The 9,960-nt window shown below is 44.2% G+C and overlaps 1 long non-coding RNA gene across 1 annotated transcript; it reads left to right on the top strand.

Annotated features, from left to right (window-relative positions):
• Positions 1-7,539: 7,539 nt before the first annotated feature.
• On the top strand, positions 7,540-8,663 carry Gm40775. Its single transcript, XR_872080.1, has 3 exons — positions 7,540-7,663; positions 8,346-8,543; positions 8,634-8,663. It is a non-coding gene; the product is annotated as a predicted gene, 40775 (long non-coding RNA).
• The last annotated feature ends 1,297 nt before the right edge of the window (positions 8,664-9,960 follow it).

Genomic DNA, 9,960 nt, shown 5'->3' with positions numbered 1-9,960 from the left:
CAATTGATGAGTTTATGTCTGTAAAATGGAGGCAGCCTAAAAGGCTTAATAAATAAGCTCCTTACTACAAAGACACCAAGCTGTAGGACAGTGGGTTGCTCTCACTGATATTTCCCCATTAGAGGCCACTTTTTCCCATAAGCACCTAGTCTAAGCTTGAATGCAGAAAAATAGCAGCTGCTTCTTTCCTCAGTCCTGTGGATCTGGGAGAGGCTAATGGGTAAGGACAGAGTCTAGGGGAGCCTTGGCTGATGTCTACCCAGCTGTAAGACAGAAGACAATATATTGGAACATCTTCCAGACTTTCCTTATCTTCCTCTCCAGAGCATCCTATGGAGACTTTCCTAGACCTTGATTCTTTGTTAAAGAGACAAGGGGTCACCTATGGTATTAGTGACCTCTTTTACCCACTTGGTCCTGGACACCTTAATCCTCTGCTTCCTCATTAGCATCCATAAAGGAGGGGGCCTGCTTGAATTATTCATCTTTACTTATATGACTCTTTAATAACCTGCGCCTTTAGTGAATTCTTTCTGCATTCAGTCTAGCTGAAGATGGATTCTCTCTGCATTTTGCCTGGTCAGTCATCTCCTGTCTACTCAGGATCCATTATTGAAAAAAGTCCTCTGGAGTAAATAAGTCTCGCATATCATCTGACTTCTAATAATTATGTAAGTTCGGTGTTCCCAATCCCAAGTCATAGCAAGGCGTACGGACTGCTCTGCTTTAGGTGGAGACCACTTAATCATTTTTCTGTCTCTTTGTTCATCTTCCTCGTAACTTGAGCCTCCAATATCCCCTTAAACATTCTCTTTGACCCTTGCCCTCCAGTTTATAATTTGTCAGTCCCTACTGTGTTTGCCAGTCTAAGTAAAAAGCAAACACAATAAGAACTCAGAGTGAATTCTCCATTTGAAAGGGCTGTCGGGATGCGTTGGATTGGGGGTGGGGTCATATTACAATTTACTTCATGTAGCTTTGGATTAAGTACCCATAATCTAGAGAATACAGAACATAGAAAAACAATAACATCTAAAAGGACTTGGAAAGAGATGATATCAACCTCTTCTTCTTCTTTTTTTTTTTTTCCTTAGCCCAATTTCTCTGTAATTGGGAAGTAAAAATAAAAACAGGGTTACCCTGTGCTCAGTGGGGCAGAAATAAGAACAGGCAGCAGTGAAAGAAAGAATATTGCATCTCAGCTAGAGAAAAGCAGGCTTGGAGACAACAGACTGAAGTGGCAGGCATTAGGACCCAGAGGAGCCACACCCCAGCCTCCAGCCTAAGCAGCCAGACTCTGCCTGCTGGCCACAGCTTGTCTAGCAATGTACACTTCAGGTTTGGGTTTTGTGTTCTCCCGAGATTTGGCCTCAGCAGCTACACACTGACATGAGCTTCGGGGTCTACCCAGCCCAGAGTACTAGCTCCCACTGGTTGCTGTCTAGTGTTGATGGCAGGAGGCTGGGGAAAATCTTAGTCACCTTTAGAAACCAGTAAACATACCATGCAAAACAATGTGTCGACTTTTTTTTTTTTTAATCCACAATTGAGGTCTGATATTAGGTCCCTAGTGATAAAGGAAATGCAGTGACTTTATCATGGTCTGCCTGGGTCCCATGAGCATCCACAAGGGTGAAAACCAAAAAGATTAAAATAAGAACTGAGAGAGAGAGAGAGAGAGAGAGAGAGAGAGAGAGAGGGAGGAGAGAGACTGAATGCCCTTGGCACAGGAAATTCAAACGGTAAGAGGATCTGCAGAGGTCTCAGCGGTACCAGGAAGATTGATGGCCACCACCGTTTTAGCTTATGCCATGTGGTTGTATTAACTAACAGGCCAGTAAAAAATCACATGGTTGTCAACACCTCGATGATGTCACTACCTGAGGTAGTGGTCAAGTCATGCGGCCTGTTTTACTTAACAGGAGGGTCTTCAGTTCCATCCATTTTCCTGAAAATCCTACAGGTTTGCTCTTTATAGCTGAATAACACACTTTCTCTACCCATTCAGAAGTCGGCAGACACTGAGGCTGATTCCAGAGCCCCCAGTTGTGAGTGCTGTCAACAAGAAGCCTGGGGAAGCAAGCGTCTCTGTGTCTATGCCCTTGGTGTGTGCCCAGGGATGGGAGAGCTTGGCTGTGCGGTACTTGTGGTCTGGGGGGCACCTCTATACTGATTTCCATAACTGCTGTGCTGATTCGCGTTCCCGCCCACAATGTCTAAGCGTCCCCTTTCCCCCAGTCCTCACCAGCATTTGTTGTTTGAATTTTTTTTTTTAAATGAGAATCATTCCAACAGGGGCAAAATGGGCTCTCCACATAGGTTTAGTATTCTGTGTTTCTATTTCTCTGATGTCTAAGGATGCTGGACAGTTTTCCATGCACTTTTGACAATTCCTATTTCTTTCAGGAACTATTTGCTCAAATATTTTTGCCCATTCGTTGGCTGAGTGATTGGTGTTTGGTTGGGGGTGTGGGAGGAGTAATGATTTTACTTATTTGTATATGCAAGCTGCTAATCCCCTGTCAGGTTTGCATCTGGCAAAAAAAAAAAAAAAAAAAAAAAAAAAACCCTTCTCTCTATAGAGACTTTCTCTTAAGTGTAACTGTCTCTTTTGACATATGAACACTTTCTTACTTACGCCCTCATGTTTTCCGATTCTTGCGAATATTCCTGGGCTTGACTCAACTCTTATCCCAAAAGTCTTAGCCTTGCCCAGGTCTACAAATGTTTCTCTATAGTTCCCTCCAATAGTTACAATGTTTTATGTCTTGTGTATGAGATAAGATATAGTTTCTGTCTCTACATGAAGATATTCAAGAGTTTGGGTTTTTTTTTTTTCTCTTATTGCTTTATTTTGAGAAAAGATCTCACTCTTTAGGTCCCCCTGGCCAGGGACTGACTAGGGTAGAGTATGCTGGCCTTAAACTCATAGATAATCCACCTGCCTCTGCCTCCTCAATGCTGGGATTAAAAGCATGAAGCACTATACCCAACAAGATTGTAGTTTTATCAGCAACATTTGTGGAGAGGTTGGCTTTTCTTTCATTCTTTTAACACAATTGCCAAAACTTCGATGGTTCTACCCGTGTGGGTTTATGTCCAGGTCCTGGGTCCCTCTGGTCTGTGTCTCTTCTTCCATGTTACTATTTTAGTCGTTCTGTTACTCTGGCTCTGTAGTGCAAATTGCCAGTAGGCATTATGACAGCTCAAGCATTGCTCTCTCTACCTAAGGTTTCTCTGCCTCTTCTGCATCTTTGGAGCTTCACATAAAATTTGGTTTGTTTTTGTTTTTGTTTTTCTCCTTCTGTGAAGAACGTCATTGGTGTTATGATGAGTCTTGTGTTGAATGCGTCGGCCACTTTGGCTACTAAAGTCATTTTTCACAATACCAACTCTGACGATCTGTAAGCATGAAATATTGTCTGTCTTTGAATGTCTTCATTTTTCCTCCCTGCAAGGTTTAAAAGCTCTCGTTGTTGAGGTTTTTGTTTTTGTTTTTGTTTTTATTTTTGTCCTCCTTGGTTGCATTTATCCCTTGGCCTCTTGTGACTCTATTGTAAGTGGAATTGTGTTCCTCCTTTATCTCCTGGCATGTTCATTATTTGTATGCAGAAAAGGAATTTGCATACTGACTTCATATCTTATTATGAAGAACTCATCTATCCGAATGAGGAGTTTATTGGTGAAGTCCTTTTTAAGTATAGAATCATATCCTCTGCAAATGGGAGTAATTTAAATTCTGCCTTCCTATTTTTCTTCCTTTATTTCTTTTGTTATCGTGAAACACGAATGTTGACTAAGAAAGTGAAGGGTGGGTGTCCTTTCCCTCTTCCTGACCCATCCCATCTACTATGGTCACTGCGCGATGGCTGATATCCAGCGAACTTTTAATAGCAGCTCCCTTCTTGAAAGGGCAATTGGATATTTATTGAAAATGTGATTCTGAGCCCTTTATCTTGCCATTGCAAAGTCTCTGCAATAAAGGAGGACATATTGTCCCCTTCTTTATAATTATAGAGATTTAAGTTTGTTTGTAATTTTCCCAAAGTTGACTGGCCATCATGAAAAATTCTGAACGAAATTCAGGTCTTATAACTCAATCAGTGCGGCGACGGCCCATCTGTCTTTTCTCTTTTACGTCCTCTACTGATCGCTGATGAAGAAGAACACAAGCCCTGCATTGGGCAGAAGCTTGCATTTATTGGAATTACAGAAGAAGGTCCTGTGGTCTGTATAAAGTTGACCTTTATTTGCTGAAAGATACCATAGAGAATGTGGGAGTCTCTCTCGGTCCAGCCTGGATCTAAGGTTCTGGTTCTCTTCCTAACTCTATGCCTTTATTCCTCATCATTCTATAAAAAGATGACTATAATACCACCTATCTTCTGGAATGGTTGACACTGCATAAATTTCTCAAGGTCGCTCGTCAAGCAGGTTTGAGAAACGTGTGACGTCCGTGGGGAGCTTCTTTAGGAATAAGATGCGGAACAAGCGACTGGAGAGTCAGGAGCTAGAGATTCAGCGACAGAACTGGGCTCTGTCTTGCGTAGCTCAGCTCTGCCCAATCACTGACCCGTCTCCTCACGCGAAACCTCAGCACAAGTCTGCACTCTCTCTTGTCAAATTGTCCCCTTCCCTCTGTTTCTTCTTTTGAAACATATCTTGACTCAGGAACTGTTCCACATTTTTTTCAGACAAAAAGCATCACGTTTTCTTGTGGTGCTAGGAGCCATGGTTACATCTCCAGTCTTTTATTCTTTTTCTTTTGGACAATAAATATCCACCAATGTTTTCCATTTTAGAGTGCCGCTACAAGTAGGTTGCTGTTTAAAATTACCCCAGAGATATTTGAAATGTACCTTTCTCAAATCCAGACTATATTTTAAATATGTGTGTGTGTGTGTGTGTGTGTGTGTGTGTGTGTGTGTGTACATATATATATAAAATCTCCATGAGGAAAAACGAAACAAAGCAGACACTCGGGCATGCACTTTGCAAAGGAGATTGTCTGACAAACATAGGTAAAGAGGTTTATTTAATCAGCACAAGGAAATGTAAAGTCAAAAGCTACACACCTTGGCTGGGGGAGTGACTCACTTGGTAGAATTCTGTTCTACAAAGCAACAAACCTGATGCAGTGGTACATGCCTATAATCTCAGAAGTGGACGAAAGAGGATCAAAAATTCAAGGTCACCCTTGGCCACATAGCAAGTTCAAGGCCAGCCTGGACCATTACATGATACCAAGTCTCAAAATAAATAGAAAGAAAGAAGCCATTCACCAGGGTCACTTATTAAAATGATATTTGCAGGTATCATAGAAAATGAAACTGTAACAAGTCCTTTGTTACCACCTCTCTCTCTTTTATTGATCGATTGATTGATTGAATTTTATAATAATTAGTTTCTGGCAAGTGGAAATATTGTTGTTTTTCATTAATTTTTAAAAGTTTTTATTTATTCTCTCTCAAACAGTACATCCTTTCAGATACTGTTTTGCAGCAGATTCTGAAGCAGTGCAGATATGAGACACAAAACCTGTGACTCAGCTATGCCATTTCTAGCCACACACTCAACAAAAATGAACTTGCATACCAAGAGCACATACATACAACGTGCGCACACGACCGTTATTCCTAATCACGTTAAACTGAAACCACTGAAACAGACAAAGCATCATGTGATGGAATATTAGAATATCACACGGCAATGAATGTATTCTGTTTCTCCATGCAAGGATAGAGATGGGTGTCCTAAACCGATGTTGAACAAAAATGTCAAATAGAAAAATACAAGCCTGGCAATGGAGTTCGTGTAACATTCCAAAAAGAAGAAGGAGAAGGAGAAGGAGAAGGAGAAGGAGAAGGAGAAGGAGAAGGAGAAGGAGAAGGAGAAGGAGAAGGAGAAGGAGAAGGAGAAGGAGAAGGAGAAGGAGAAGGAGAAGGAGAAGGAGAAAAGAAGAAGAAGAAGAAGAAGAAGAAGAAGAAGAAGAAGAAGAAGAAGAAGAAGAAGAAGAAGAAGAAGAAGAAGAAGAAGAAGAAGAAGAAGCAAGCAGGAAAAACTGATCTATTGAGGTGGTTAACTCTAGGTTAGGCAGAGCCAAGGACAGGAGAGGAGGGGCTCCTGGGAATTTTTTTTTTTTCAGTTGGCAGATTGTATGGGTGTGTTTAGTTTACCTAGCAAGAGAGTCATCAGACTGTGTGTTCATTTTTTTAAACTCTTCTCTGTGTTTCACACTTGAACATCTTTGAGGTGACCCCCAGAATCAATTGAGCGTCTTCAGCGGCCTCCTGCCCTCCTTTTCTCTAAACTAGGCTATAGCCCGGGGCTTTCTCTGCTCCCAGGAAGTGGTCTGAGTTGATCTTCACTGTGTGTTCAGGAGTCTCCTCTTAGGTCACTGCTAAACCAGAGTACATGGTACACTGGGAGTCTGCATGGCCCTCCTGGTACAGAACCTCACCTTAGCAAGCACGCTAGTTCTAACATTATATGCAGTATGTGCTACTGATGGGCACCTGCTGTGTCTGCAGTGCCGTCTTCAGCTTTGAGGCATATAAAATGGCTACTGTATAGCTCTTTGAAGACAAGGGGGAGAAGGGGGAAAGGAAAGAAGAGAAGACAAGCCTGAGAGGTTGTCTAAGCATGGAGGGACCAGGCAGCCACTGGCACCACGGCAGCAGCCACAAGGGTCCTTAGTACCATCACAGATGTGAGAGAAGTTGGCAATGCTCACTGCCCTACAAACACTTGAGCAAAATTTAGAGCTAACCCTAGCTTATGACGACCTATGACACAAAAAGCTTTTTCCTTAGCCTTAATTTGAGCAACCTGAAGAAATTTTAGGAACTATTTCCGTACCAGAGAGTGGGCATAACCATTTCAAGTGACCTAACATCTAACTAACATATCCAGATTGCACATGCGGCCCACGGAGGTCCCTGAGAAAGGAAAGAGCGCTTAGACAAAGACTCACGGGATAAAATCTGCTGGTGCTTAAGGGGGGTTGGCTCAATCTGAAAACAGACTCACAAGACTGACCACAGCTGCGCTAGTCCGGGATACTTTGCACTCACCTCTGCCTAGACTCACTGGATGCAGGAGGAATAAAGTCTCTGCACTTCTCTTCCTGCTTCCACTATGATGGTAGGTGGGGAGCCAGCCAGAGCAGAAGGAAGCCTGTACCATTCTCCCCACAGAATGGGGAGCGGGGCCAAAGGATGGAAATAAGAATATGGGGGCTGATGAGCCTCTGAGTTTGAGGAGGAAAAAAAGGCTTGCCTCTGGGATAGCCCCTGTGGATGTGGGCTACACACCTGAGCCTGACTCTGAGATAGCCCCTGCAGATGTGGGCTGTACACCTAAGCCTGACTCTGAGATAGCCCCCGTGAATGTGGGCCGCACACCTAAGCTTGAGAATGCTAGGATCTTTGGTTGGCAGAGAGTCTTGTTTTCAGCAACCTGTCTTGACAACGTCTTGACGGAGCCCGAGCAAGGTCACATGCAGAGTAAAATCAAAATCCCTCTATTTCTCAGCAGAGGCTGACAAGAGCCTCGTGAGTCACAGACACTGATTTCTGCCACTTCCGTGCCCGTTACTCCAGCTGCCCACACTGTCAACAGAGATAAACAAGGGGAGGGAATTCGTCGCCAACTTCACCTTAAGGTAAGACTTATCCACAGAAGAAGTCAGAAGAGCTGCGGCTGCCCCAGGGCAGCCTTTGGTCTGACATGGTTTTCTGTCTTATAAACAGCAGAGCTGCAGCCTTTGGTCAAACTCTTCCACACTCCCAACCCTCCAAGGGCAATAAAGTGCCTCTGTTCAGGCACCCTAAGGACTGCCCGCCTGTCTCCTCGCTGCTCAGGCTGTTCTCAGGCATCCATGAGCATGCTCTCCTGGGTGTGCTTGTGTAACCGCACACAGCCTTTGCATCTGAGCCACACATGCACACATACTAACTACATGAACTATGTCATAGTCACTCTTGGGAGGAAGACAGTGTGTATCTCTCATGACACTGGCTGGGCCACACACCTGGTCTTTCTTTCCATTTCTCCATGAACATTAGAAGCAATTGTCTGAATGTCTGCATGACTGTTATCTTTGATTAGAGCCCTCCGGAAGCAAAGCCACAGCATGACACAGGGACTTTGTGCCTGACCCTCCCCCAGATTCATTCATTTTGTCACCTGAAGCTTCCACCTCCTCTGTCCCCGAGTCATAAATCTGATTCTGTCATAAATCAACAGAATTCATCCAAGCCATAATTTTCAAGCAGCTCGCCCTAGATCTCATCTCGTTTGACCTTTATAATAACCTGTCAAATCATGTGGTTCTACTTCCGCAGGTAAGAAATATGAGGCTCAGAAAGACAAAATGGCTTCCTCCAGGTCGCACTGCTGCACAGTGATGGCTCCAGAGCCCTCTCTCTCAGGAGCATCCATGGTCTGCAAGGGAGACTCGCTGGAACTCATGAAAATATATACCACCCCCACTGTGTGCAGTATCCTGAACCTACTCCCATCGTACAGAGCACAGAACAATTGTAATTAAAATACTCTGACCCCCCTCTCTGTCTGTCAGGGCAGGAGGTATGGACAGGTCAATCTGTAACTGCTTCTTTCTGTAATTCCAGGAAGCCATCATCACCACTACCACCACCAGCATCGCCACCATCATCACCACCATCACCATCATCACCATCACATCATCATCCTCCACCACCACCACCATCATCACCACCACCATCATCATCCTTTCTTCCTCCTACTTCCCTTCTCCCTTCCTCTTGCTCTCATCTCTTTCCCCTTCATGCTTTGCCCGGAATGACTTGAAGAAAAACAAAGAGAAAAGAAAATGATAATATGACCAGTCTGCCAAACTTCCGATCATACAATTCCATAAATTATATGATTATTCAAATGATCACTGGGTCACTTTTTTTTTTTAATAGAAAAATCTCCCATGCATTAGAAACAGATGTGGACAGGGCGCCGAGACAGATAAACAGGGAATGGCGCATGCTCTCTGAGGCACCCGGAAGAGCCAGCTTTCCACTTCTCCATTTAGTGAGGGACTGCACTCACACAGGTGAGACAGCCTCCTGGGCCATGAATCCCCCAGACTCAGGGCCTGGGGGGACCCACTCCTGGATCAGGAAAGATGACATGTCTGCCTCAAGAAATGCTTCCAAATCTCCCTTATCTAAATGTGCGTGTTTGGCCATCAAGGAGACCAGAGTTCCCCACTGCTGTCTGGGAGTGTCACAGGTCTCCTCCAGGGTATTGTAGACACAAAACCAACTGACAACATACACAGCCTCTTCACAGGAAACCCCTCCCCCCTTTGCCTTCAACCAGCCCAGGTGCTGGAGCCCTGATCTCTAAGAGAATTCAGAGTCTCCCCCAGGGGAGGCACATGCCCAGCCCGACACCCTACGCTCTAGAGCAGTGTGCTTCACAACCTTTCTAACGCTAAGACCCTTTAACAGAGTTTCCTCATGCTGTGGTGACCTCCAGCCACAAAACTGTTTCCACTGCTACTTCAGATGTAATTCTGCTGCAGTTATGAATCGTGATGCACATATCTGTGTTTTCCGATGGTCTTGGGTGACCCCTGTGAAAGGGCATTTGACTCCCTCCCACAAAGGGATTGCGACCCACAGGTTGAGAACCACTGCTCTAGCTAGGCACTACATCCTATAAAGACTGTACATGACACCAGGTGCCAGAGGCTTTAATGACCCATGCCTGATTATAATAGCCAGGAAAAGTCAGGTGCAGGTAGTTTTGCAAGGTCCTTGGAGTCACAGCTCAAAGGAGCAAGGGACAGAAATGTGGACGAAAATGACAGGATTGGGATAAAGCTTAAACAGGTGTCAACTTTCTTCATCTCTTATTCTGACTACTAGGCTAAGCCCTAATCCTCTGACTCTCTCGTGGCATTTCTGTGACCTCTTTTGA

This window comes from Mus musculus, chromosome 10, assembly GCF_000001635.26.
Source record: "Mus musculus strain C57BL/6J chromosome 10, GRCm38.p6 C57BL/6J".
Taxonomy (NCBI): domain Eukaryota; kingdom Metazoa; phylum Chordata; class Mammalia; order Rodentia; family Muridae; genus Mus; species Mus musculus.
The sequence above is the reverse complement of the archived record's forward strand: the minus strand, read 5'-3'. Positions and strand labels throughout refer to the sequence as shown.